Here is a 13241-nt window from a genome sequence, read left to right on the forward strand (position 1 = left end):
AGGACTCTCTAGTATTTCTTGTTTATTAACATTGATTTGTGTATTTATATATAGGTATCTTGGGGATTGAATTTATGGTGTTCTTCTTGTGTGTTTTGTATGACTTTAGTTACTACTCCCTTTGCTGGCATTGTCCTTTGTTCTTCTTCCTATATTTTACGAAATGAAGATTTTCAAATCTCTGTGGGCAGTTTTATCCATACTATTATTTTTCTCATTTAAAAGACGCGTTGGCTATATTCTTTTTTTTTCTTTTTCCCCCCTACATTTTAATACAGGTGGAACACTAAATGATTCCTTCACTTCAGCTCCTTCACAGCCAAGCTAGGAGGCAGGGACTGTTTAAGTTTCTCTGCCTTCTCTTTGTCTGTGATGACCAATGTGTACAGGTACCTGCTGCATCGAACTTTAAACTTCACATTGTCCTTATTTTTCTTGATCTTGACAGATTTGGCATCTTTTCTCCTGGCTGTGAGTAGGAAGTCTTTTATTTCCTCTATTGTTCAGGGCATGGTGGCGACGGCTGCTGGACGAGGGACAGCGTGTGGCCCGAGAGGTCATGCAGCTGCCAAGCGACTGAGGAAGATGGAAAAACTGTTGGCTATATTCTTAAAATCCAAAATGTCGCCAGATGTGGTCATTGGTCATCAGGTTTGAATAGTCCTGGGAAGCTCTCAGTTTACTTTTCCTAGAAGAAAACAGCCTTTTTTTTTTTCCTGAACCATTTCTAAGAGAGTTCACTTCCAGAGGTATACTAGAACCAGCTCAAACCATATACTAAGCTAATTGTTAAATTTTCAAAACATTGTTAAATTTTCAATTGTTAAATTTCAAACAGAAGCTGTTTCAATTTACATCTTGGAAATCAGTAAAAGCTAAATATCAGGGCTTGATTTATTGTTTTGTTAAATGTCTTAACTTCAGAAATTAATGGAGAAGATTTTAATAATGCTGATTAAACAAAGAAGCATGTTGTATACACATTATTTTTTCCTCAGAGAGACAGTTGTTAACCATTTGCCACCACACCCTTGCTACCAATAACCACAATCTGTTTCTTCCTAATAATTACTGGATGATCTCTCACCTGATGGTACTTGTTGATCCATATCATTGCTTCTTGTGCCACAAGAAGCTACTTCCTCCTAAGAGAATGAAAATTACTCCCCAACCTCTACAGGAAAAAGGTCATATCTGTTACCTACTTTGAATTATTTCATAGTCCTCTCTGTGTCACATTCTTCACTACTCCATCTTCTTGATTCTGGACAGAATTGCACCCTGCCTTGTCAGATTCTTTTACTTTTCCTTCTTGAACCACTTATTCTTTCATTCTTTCAAATAGCAATTCATTCTCCCTGATAACCTGGAGACCTCAGATGTCTTCTTTCCTCATGTGCATTCATCTTTTCCTTTAGGAAGGAGCCAAGTTTGCACTTTGTGCATAGATAGGTATTACCTGGGAATAGAAGAAACACAGACACAGAACATCCTACTTGTAAATTGCTGAAAATTCTTTTCTTTCCAAAAAAGACTTTATATCTGATTGAATATCTTTTGTTTTCCTTTTCTATAGCTCTCTTTGCTAACCCTTGAAGGTAGATACCCTGGCAAACATCCAATTTGTCATTACTATTCTTTGTTCAGAATATTTGTTTTCTAGGGTCTTCTGAGCAAGGTTTAATTTATTTAGGCTCAACTTTTTGATTTGTCTGGCAACAGTACGACCAGATTAGCTCAGGTGACTTTAATTGGCAGGTAGCAAATCTTTACTATGCCCTAAAGCAGGCCAAAACAAACAGAAGCTATTGGCAAGAATATCCAATTATATAATTTGATCTACCTACCTTTTTTTTTTCTCCATACTCGTGACCTCTAGATACTTCCTTGTATTTTCCTGGCCTCAGGAACAAGAAACAAGAAGCAGGACACAGAATTCAATGTCCTCCTTATTCTGTCAACAAAAGTATAGGCTGAGGCTGCTCTCTGTTTTAGATAAGTTCTCACAAATTTGATTCCTCACATTTATATTAAAACCTAGAAATGGGCCACAGTGTTCAGAGTAATGTTCATACGTAGGCAATATAAGCCAGAATTGTCTTAATTTAACATAGACACACACATACACATGCATGCAGGTGCACACAGAAAGAGTTTCAAATTCTCATCCTCCTGCCCTTTTCCTACCCCTTGAGAAGGCAAGCAATTTGATATCAATTATGCATGTAAAGTCATGCAAAATATATTTCCATATTAGCCATGTTGCAAAAGGAAACAAAAAATGAAAAAAAACAGGTTCCCCCTAAAATGCCCTTGAAAATAGGAATTAATTTTTATTTTTCCCCAGTGCTTAACATAGTAAGTCTTGAATAAAATGGTTTTTGCATTGCAGAATATGTGTGTGTGTGTGTGTGTGTGTGTGTGTGTGTGTGTGTATTGGTTGTGGGATATAATTTGAAAGAAAATGCTTCATTGGCATCTGACATTTCTGGTATTTTAAGACTACTCAGCTTTGAAATAATCCCAAAGCACAACTTAAACTCCTGACACATACCATGCAATTGACTGAGCTGAGTAGGGGTAATAAGGATAGGCTATAGGGACAATCTTCCTAATGCTCCTTTGCTATTTGTAAATTTGTTTTCAGTATTTCATGTTATCTTTAAAAATATGTACAAAGGCAATCACTTGTTAATTGTTTATCTATGACCAAACATAAACCATGTCATTCTTTATAAAAATAAAGTTTAGAGGATGGCAGCTGGAAAGCAGGGACTTGCTTAAGCTTCCCCCTCCCAGGTCCCACCAAACACCTATAAAAATGTCTCTGAACAAATTCTAGAGCCGCAGAACCCACAAAATAACAGACAGAAGCAGGACTCCAGCCCAGGACATCCTGGATGGTCCCTGGGAAGGGTCTACAGCATGGAGCTGGGAGTGGAGAGGAACAGAGCCCAGCTTGGGCCACGCCAGGATGAACCAGACCAGGAGCCGGGCGGAACAGGCCCTAGCACCATGAATCAGCGAGCTGTGGCAGTTACCAGAATTCTCAAGCCACAAATGCCAAAGACAACAGAGCAGGTTAGTGGGAATAGCTTCTGGGACTGAGTAAATGTAGAAAATAAAATCTTAAAAAATAGACTAACTCAAATGGCAAAAGAGCTCCAAAAAGCCAATGAGGAGAAGAATGCCTTGAAAGGCAGAATTACCCAAATGGAAAAGGAGGGCCAAAAGACCACTGAAGAAAATACTACTTTAAAAATTAGATTGGAGCAAGTGGAAGCTAGTGACTTTATTAGAAATCAGGATATTATAAAACAGAACCAAAGGAATGAAAAAATAGAAGAAAATGTGAAATATCTCATTGGAAAAAACACTGACCTGGAAAATAGATCCAGGAGAGATAATTTAAAAAAATTATTGGACTACCTGAAAGCCATGATCAAAAAATGAGCCTAGATATCATCTTTCAAGAAATTATCAAGGAGAACTGACCTGATATTCTAGAGCCAGAGGGTAAAATAGAAATTGAAAGAATCCACCCTTCACCTCCTGAAAAAATCCCCAAATGAAAACTCCTATGAATATTGTTGCCAAATTCCAGAGCTCCTAGATCAAGGAGAAAATACTTCAAGCAGCCAGAAAGAAACAATTTGGGTAATTTGGAAATAGTATCAGGATAACACAATATCTAGCAGCTTCTCCATTAAGGGATTGAAGGGCTTGGAATATGATATTCTGGGGGTCAATGGAGTTAGGATTAAAACCAAGAATCACCTACCCAGCAAAGCTGAGTATCATGCTCCAAGGCAAAATATGAATTTTCAATAAAATAAAGGACTTTCAAGCTTTCTCCGTGAAAAGACCAGAGCTAAATAGAAAATTTGACTTTCAAACACAACAATCAAGCGAAGCATGAAAAGTTGAACAAGAAAAAGAAATCAAAAGGGACTTACTAAAGTTGAACTATTTTGTTTACATTCCTACATGGAAAGATGATGTGTGTAATTCATGAAACCTTTCTCCGTATTAGGGTAGCTGAAGCGAATATATATATCTATATCTATCTATCTATATATATCTATATATAGATATATATATAGATAGATATAGATATATAGACAGAGGGCACAGGGTGAGTTGAATATGAAGGGATGATATCTAAAAAAAATAAAATCAAATTAAGGGATGACAGAGGAATATATTGAGAGAGGGAGAAAAGGAGAGATAGAGTGGGGTAACCTGTCTTGCATAAAAGTGGCAAGGAAAAGCAATTCTACTGGAAGGGAAGAGGAGGCAGGTGATGAGGAATGAGTGAATCTTGCTCTCATCGGATTTGACTTGAGGAGGGAATAACATACACACTCAATTGGGTATATTACCCCACAGAAAAGGAGGAAGGGGATAAAAAAAGGGGGGACGTTAGAAGGGTGGGCAGATACGCGAGGAGGTAATCAAAAGCAAACACTTTTGAAAAGGGACAGGGTCAAGGGAGAAAACTGAATAAAGGGGGAATGGATAGGAGGGAGCAAAATATAGTTAGTCTTTCACGACACGAGTATTGTGGAAGGGGTTTACATAATGGTACATGTGTGACCTACATTGAATTGCTTGCCTTCTTAGGGAGGGTGGGTGGGGAGGGAAGAGGGGAGAGCATTTGGAACTGAAAGTTTTAAAAGCAGATGTTCAAATAAAAGTTGTTTTTGCATGCAACTGGGAAATAAGATATACAGACAATGGGACATAAAAAATCTATCTTGCCCTACAAGAAAGTAAGGGAAAAGGAGATGTGGTGGGGAGTGGGGCGACAGAAAGGAGGGCTGATTGGGGAATGGGGCAATCAGAATATATGCCATCTTGGAGTGGGGGGAAGGGTAGAAATGGGGAGAAAATTTGTAATTCAAAATCTTGTGGAAATCATTGCTTAAAACTAAAAATATTAAATAAATAAAAAAATTAAAAATAAATAAAAGTAAAGTTTATACTAAGGCGTATTGCTACTTATACACCAAAGCAAAAGCAACGACAAATAAGGTTTTGAAAAGATCATTAATTTTCTATTATGAGTGTTATTAAATCACTCAATGTTTACTGGGATCTTACGATTGAACACCAACTCCTCATCATGGGACCTTATTACTGGTGAAATATTAACAATTAATTCTCTAGATCTGACCCAAGAATTTTATCCTTAAGTATGCCTTAAATCTTCATTTCCATTCCAATTCTTACAATCTCTATACCCTGTCCTAATTAGCTCTCACCTGGATTATTAAAACAATCTAACTGGTCTCATCACTTCTAGTCTCTCTCAGAGACATATTAAATGCATGACCTAATCAAAACATTTCACTACTAAAAACAAATGAAATGCTTCTCCACTGCTTATCAAATAAATATGCATTTTTTTGGTCGGGCAGCTGAGTGGTGCAGTAGCTAGCTTGCAGGGCCTGAAATCAGGAAGACTCATCTTCCTGAAATCAAATCTGTTCTCAGCTACTTATTTTCTCTTTCATCCCTCCCTAACTCTCTTCTTTCTTTCCTTTCTTCCTTTCTCCCTCCCTTCCTTCCTTTCATTTTTTTGGTTTATCTTTTTGTACAAAACACCTAATATTGAAATGTTTTGCATGATTGCAGATACATAACCTATATCAAATTGCTTCCTGTCTCAAGGAAGGGGGAGGGGAGGGAAGGAAAAATAGAATTTGGAGCTCAAAACTTTATAAAAAATGTGAAAATTTGTTTTAACATGTAATTGGGAAAAATAAAGTATTATTCTTTAAAAAAAATTGAGAAAGTCTAACCAGAGATACACCTGGAATAGAGATGTTAACATGATAAGGCCAAGTTAATAAATAAGAATGGTTCATCAGGAGAGAACTGAGAAGAAACAAAGATCCAAAGGTAAAATGGGGTCACAATGCCAGAGCAATGTTTCAGGTTCAAGAACTTGAGGTAATTAGGGAAATGAGGCATTTTTTTTCCAATGGCTTTCTTTGAAAGGATTGACAACTGAATGTTTTCTAGTTCTTTAAAGAGTATGGCATGTCAGAAGGAGGAATGTGAGAAAAAATATATTTGTGGATGGAATAAAGATCTTAGTTTTGAAAAAAGAGATAAAAACAGTTTAATCAATATTTCAAAGTAAAAGTCTTAGATATAGTTTGAAAATTACCACACCGTATAGGTTGAAATGGAAAAAATGATAGCTGGTATTTGCCAAGCAGACACAAATAAAGTCAGATAAATTGAGAACTACCAATCTAGGGCAGCCAAATATGTTTTTGAGATATTTGAACCATATTGTTGCATCCTGCTGAGAAACTGAATTCAGAATATTTAGATGGATGAAGTTATCCAACAATGGTTTAATTTAAATTTCTTGATCTATTTACCAAGTATCCTTTAAATGAATTGTGGGAAAAAAACTTATCTGCTTGAATTTCAGTACAAATCTGGAAGAAAACCTAACTTCTTTACAGAAATATACAATTTCCATGTGATGCTGTATATAGTTGTATGCCATTATATCTATGTCTATATGAATATACACACATAACTGTATGATGTTCCTGTTGCAGATGTTCATGTATATAGATGATTATAAGAAGAAATCATGGAGTCATGCTATAAAACATCATTTAGCTGAAATAGCATAACTCATATAAATACTAGACAATGATAGTTGTTATAAACTGTTCATGGTAATCCAGTCATAGTGTATTATAGAAATGCTACTGAGTGTCTACCAGATTGCTCTACATGAGTTGACAGATAGCCAATCAGAAGGAGCTAACTTAGGAGCCAGCCAATAATTTTTGCTCTGCCATTGCCTTGATTTCCTTAATGGTTAACTATGTTCTGTTGTATGGTTCTTGTCATCCAGCCAGTTTTGATATACTGATCAGGCCTTATAACATGAGAGTTTCACTGGTGACAAATTCTTATAACATTTGGATGGAAAAATTCAAAATATTTACATTTAATGTTAAAATGCAGGTGTTAAAGTTTTATCTCTGTGTGAGTAGTGGGAATAATGAAGGTCTTTGCAAGTTTTAAAAAAAAAAGTTTTGTGGGTAAGTGTTGAAGAGAACAAAAATGGAGGAGGAAATAGAAATCTGGAGCAAACACTTTTGTTAACTTTCTTTGATGTTCTTCCTTTGAAAATAAAGATGAATAAAACAACTTAAGAAAAAGTACAATATAATAAGCAGAGTGCCTCTGAGACAATGGAAAATTGATGGTAGAAATTGAAGATCCATTGGTTTAAATAGAACCTAATGGACCTAACAGAATGAACACCAGAACACTGGGGAGCAGTGCTGGCTTAGGGCACTAGGAGCAAGATTTGAAAAAAATGAGGAGTTGTATGGAATGTAGTTCACTGGTCTGCTAGGACTGGCAGTTGTTTAGAGATGCTCAATTGAGTCGTAAGAGTATGATCTCTCTTCTCTGCCTATTCAAACTCAGTAAGAATGGATGTGGCTGCAAGGGACTTGAACAGAGACTTGTCGTGTGTGTCCTTAGTTTTCAAAGAGGACCATGGCATCAGGGAAATGATGACATGACTTGCAGTTGACTTTGATTTGAATGAGGGAGGGCTGTGCAGGGTCACCAGCCTCACTTTCTCCTCCATAGCCATCTGGGTCCAGTGGCCTGATCTGAGATGGCCCAGGATTTCAGGCTAAGGTCTCTTCAGGTTCTCACTTTGAGTGAGGTAATGCCCATTCAGTGAATGCAGGACTCTTTAAGAAGTTGATCAAGGGATGGCCCCTTCAATCAAAACTCAAAAAAAAATCAAACTGGGAGGGGAAGACCCTCAGGGTTCCTAGCCAAAAGAGAAGCAGTTACTATTTGGTATTTATATTTACTCTGTGTTAGGAGGGCAGGGACCTATTGTCCCATCTATGAGCTCCAGAGTAAATTGCGTTTAAGGCTTGGTTTTTGAGGAAGAAATCTACCCAGTAAACCCAGAATTTAAGGAAGCAGCCTTCAGCCATTGAAATGGAGCAAAGAGAGGAGGCATAGGCATAGACTAGTAAAAGAGTAAATTCCTCCCCCTTCAATGTGTGCCTGTAGGCAGCAGAAATCTTCTGCATCATTTTTCCATTTCTCCATGTTGTAAATGATTTTCTCAGTTTTTAAAAGCTAGCTCAACTTTGACATAAAATTATAACTGCTCATAACTCCTTTCTGTTTTGTCTGTGTCTCCATTTCTGACCAGGGTATTGCAATGGAGGGAGTGAGTGAATGATTTATGGTACATAGGGATAAACAGGTATTAGGTATGAACCTTTAGTCAAAAAATGCTAGGGTGTTATCTCCAGGTGGGTGATTGAAGTGTTGGGAAGAACTAACATATCAGTGTTAGAAACTACATTCCAAACTCATTAAGGCCCAGGTGGACTCTAACATTTCTAATGCTGATCAGCTTCTACCTTCCCAGTACCACCTTTCATTCCATCCCCTTAAATATTATATGTATCTTTTACAAAAGTCCTCAGCATATCTTGGCACTGGATCTGGGTTGAATGGTACAGAAGTCTAAATTTCTTTCAAAGCTAAAAGGGAACACCTCCTTCTAAGCCACAAGTTGAAGAATGCTTGTAAATTCTAAACTCTCTAATTCATTCGACAACCGTAATAAGCTTTCTAAAATCAGGTGAAACTAAGCCATGGGGATCAATTTTTTCTTTGTCTTCTATCTTTCCCCCAGGACTAAACAACAAGCTGTTATTCTTGACAAACTCAGTAGTGTTAGGGTTGTGGACGGTCCAATTGTTTATCCAAATATATTCTCCCCAGATTTGACCAGTGGAACAAGAGAGATGTCTAGGGAGTGGGTTAGCCCAAAGGGAGAAGAAATGTGTGGTTTAGGAAAAGTGGCCACTACTCTTACATCCTGAAAGGGGACGTCTAAAGAGCGAGTAATTAGTTCTTCCTTTCTGTAATATAATTTAAAACCCCAAATCATTTCAAATGGCATCACTGGCTGGTTAAAACATTAATATCAGAGCCTAACTGCTTAAACAGTAAAGAAAACCTAATTAGCTAAACATTAATAGGGTTATTGTAATACCACTAGTGAGGCAGCTAGTTGGCGAAGTGGATAGACTGCCAGGCTCAGAGTCAGGAATACTCACCTTTCTGGGTTAAAATCTGGCCTCAACACTTGCTAGCCCTGTGATCCTAGGAAAGTCACTTAACCCTGTTTCCCTCAGTTTTCTCCTCTGTAAAATAATCTAGAGAAGGAAATGGCAAACCACTCCAGTATCTTTGCCTAGAAAACTCCAAATGGGGTCATGGGAAGTTGGACACAAATGAACAACAACAAAAAGTAGAAGCAGCAGTAGTGGTAGTGGGGGGGTAGTAGTAGCAGTAGCAGTAGCAATAGTAGTAGTAGTAGTCATTATCATAGTCATAGTGGTAATTGTTGTTAAACAAGAAAATTGGTACACAAAGAAGGTAAGCAACTCTCTGAGAAAGCTAAGGAAGATACCTGAAGGAGCCAATTTTGCTAAAATGAAGAGTAAAAGTGAATGAGATTAATGGCCCATCAGCCTGGAAATATAGGGTGACCACTTAGGAAGGGCTTTAAATCCTAAACAGAGGAAATTTTTTGTGTGTATGGTTTTTGTTTTGTTTTGTTTTCACAATTTCATTTCATTTATTCATTTATTTATTGTCCAAGGAAAGATGGATTTTAGAGTGATAAAACTGGAGGCATAGAGACAAACTAGGGGACAATGTCACTGTTTTCAAATATTTGAAGTATTGGAATGGGGAAAAAGGTCTTAGATCTGTCTACTTTGTCCCAGAAGGTAGAAACAATGTGCAAATCCCAGAGCTTTCACTTAGTACCTATGTGCCCTTGGTTAGGTCACTAAATCTTACTGATTCTCAGTTTCCCAATTTGTGAAATAAAACAATGGCCTTTAAAGTCCTTTCAAGCTCTAGCTCTTTCAGCTAGTACCTTGTGTGTTATATGTAATATTGCATTGTGTGTGTTTGTCCACTCAAAGGCCTTACATTTCTAGGTAATTAGTAGTCAAATATAACTTAGGAAACTATAAATTATGAGTTAATTTGCAAAAATTTAGAGGAATACAAAACACTCATCCACAATCAATGTATCTTTTTAAAAGAAATAACATTTTCTTTTATAATAGTGTAAACCATAATGTACACAAGGAGGAAATGAAAGAATATGTAACATGTGGACATCAGTGATACTCAGAGTTCATATTTCTAACCCACATTGTTCTACAGGCAGTAAAATCGCTGCTTAGACTATAATCTTGTTTTGTATTTTTCTGACTTGTAGAAAAATTATAACCCAGATATAATTATTGACCCAGTGGCAAACTTGAAAATAGAAAAAGACAGATGTGTCCAGGGGAAAACAGGTAGTCTCTGGGGGTGGGGCTCAGTCTTTGTCTCAGATTATTTCACCTAACTGAAATAATTGGAAAATATGATGATTAAAGTTATAGATGACAATAATTTGAAAAAGACTCCCCATACAAGGGAAGAGAGTAATAGAATTTGACTGATGTGATAAATTAGAGAGAAGGCCCATCTAGAAGACAATAAACTTCATTATAAAATAGCAGAAGTTCATTCACATCCTAATTAAAATATGGAGTCTGAAACATGGAACAATACAATAATGAGATTCTGACAAATGTAACATGTTTCTTTAATACACAAAACTGATTTGTTCTTAAATAATTGTCTATAAAGACAACCATCACCCCTCAACCTATAATATTTCTTATTTCAGTGAAAAGACAAAACTAAGATTGTCGGATAAAAAGGTAGACAGATAGGCAAAGCATTTATTAATTGCCTTAGGTCACCTAGCTGATTAAAAATGAATGTTAGTAGAATAGTATTGTTATTTTTATAAATCAAAATAAAACTGGGAAATATATATAAAAGTCAGCATATGTGTGTGTATCCATTTTCACACAACTCCTCCCTACACACACACACACACACACACACACACACACACACACACACTACACACACTACACACACGCGGAGTTTTATTTGACCATGTTAAGTGTAGAGCAAGTGTTTGTTACCAAATTGTACTTTCAAGATTAGATTCTGGAAATCTTGATTCATTTATTTAGTATTAATTCATGGAATAGATAGGAACCGAGACTGATAAATCTGTTGTGTTAAGTATTAGAAGAGATACAAAGTAAAGTACAGTATCTGAGTTCAAGCAACATTTAAAAAAATGCACAAAATACTGCAAATCATTATGTGAGTTCTGAGACGTTACATTTCTATAGCAGTTTATAGTTAGGTAATACTTAGGTGATATAGACTAGAGAGGCTGCATAGCAAAATAGATTAGAGAGTACTGAGATACCAACGAAAGAAGGGCAATTCCAGCCAATGTAGGTACATATGTATAGGTTTATTACAGTTTATTGGGTTATTAGAGGAGTTTGGGAAATTTACTCATGAGACTAGTTCTTGGCAGCTGGAGGACTGAATAGTGGATCCCCACTCCCTGCTTAGGCCAGGTCAGATATTACATAGAAACAGAAGAAGGCATAGTGCCAGGGATGGCCCAAGGTCACGTGCACGTTTTCTCATAAGATAGTTAGGGCTTCTTTTGCTGTTTAAATTCATTCAAGGTAGTTTATGCTAACTGTGGAACACCAGGTCATGTTCTCACACTCTGTTTTCCACTGTACAGTTGACAATCAACACTGAGATATATAGATGTATAGGATATTTTCCTATACAAACTAATCAGACTAAGTTAATTCCTTATGGTAGAGATTCTGACAGCCTTCTATGGCTTTACAAAATTATTTTTTGCAACTCCTTTCTCTCTAGATGCTGTGACTTCAGGCAGATTTACACCCGATAAAGTAGAGGATGGATAAGAAAGTGTTGTTAAAGATACTGATCTTCCAAAGAGCCTCTTTCAGTGCAGTCTTCAGTGTCCATTGTGCCCAGGACTTTGGGCAGCCTTCAGCAATATACAAGACACAAGGACGAACACAATACAGTTTATTAAGGAAAGTGAGGGAGAATTATTAGACCCTCTTGAGCTTCTTAGCTCTGTCACACACAGATCTCACCTGCCCCTGAAGCTTTTACTTCTTTCAATACACAGGGCTTAGCATGTGGCAATGCAATAGGGAAGCAGAAACACAACCCAAACAAAGACTGTGGCTCACTCTGCTTTTCTATGATGCCTGCAAGCAGTCTAGGAATGATAGACTGACTGATCCCTTTGTCAGAAGAGTTGGCAATATTACTGAGCAATTTTCTGCTTGGTCCAAGGCCCAGAGGAAATGTACAAGGAAGAACTCTGGAATACTTGGAACTCAGCATTGCTAATATTTTCCAAGGCACAAAAGAAAGACTCAGATGTCATTATTTTTGTTTCACTTTGAAAACCACATCACAGAGAAGCTGTATTTAAATGTCTCTAATATCTTTGTTTAAAATTGAGTGAATGAAATTGGTAGGATCTTAAAGAAATTTATTTTTTGGAACCAATCATAATTCAGTTAACTTTGCAGTTCCTCAATTAAAATAAAGTTACTCACTCCATTACCTTTCATGCACACACATTCTGCTAGGCAAGAAAGCTAATGGCAGTTTTCACCACAGATGCAGCAGTTACAAGCTAAATGAACAAGGAAGGAATTGGGAACATAAATAATGCAAAGCATCATATCTTTCCACATGGGCAGAGAACTTCTGAATTGTATGATACAGATTGAAAGAATTATTTTTATTTTACACTTAAATGTTCACTGCATCTTTGTGAAATGAACTTGAAATTTGATTCAATTTTTCAAATAATTCAAACAAGAAGGTTACTTTTGGCTTATTTATCCAGGACCTTAATGAAATGTACAATTGAGGATTGTTAGGTCATGCAGTGGATAGAGTGTAGTTCACTTAATCATGCTATCATCTATAAGAATTTATTAACTACCTTCCATGTACTAAGTACAGAAGACAAAAAAGAGATTATTTCTGCCCACAACAAGCATTTATTCTATTGGAAGATATAACATGTGCATAAGTGAGTACATATAAATTATATGGAAAATTAATTCATGCAATTTTTTGGATGAAAGAAAGAATTAGCACCTGGAGATAATAAATGAAGTGCCCACTTTCCTTAGCCTTGGGGATATAAAGGCAAAAGAGAGTCTCTTTCCTCAAGATGCTCACAGTCTATAGGGATGACGATG

The 13241-nt window shown here is 36.6% G+C and overlaps 1 pseudogene; it reads right to left on the reverse strand.

Annotated features, from left to right (window-relative positions):
• Positions 1–299: 299 nt before the first annotated feature.
• On the reverse strand, positions 300–512 carry LOC118848843 (annotated as a pseudogene).
• Between the last annotated feature and the right edge of the window lie 12729 nt (positions 513–13241).

This window comes from Trichosurus vulpecula, chromosome 4 (assembly GCF_011100635.1).
Source record: "Trichosurus vulpecula isolate mTriVul1 chromosome 4, mTriVul1.pri, whole genome shotgun sequence".
NCBI classification, from domain to species: domain Eukaryota; kingdom Metazoa; phylum Chordata; class Mammalia; order Diprotodontia; family Phalangeridae; genus Trichosurus; species Trichosurus vulpecula.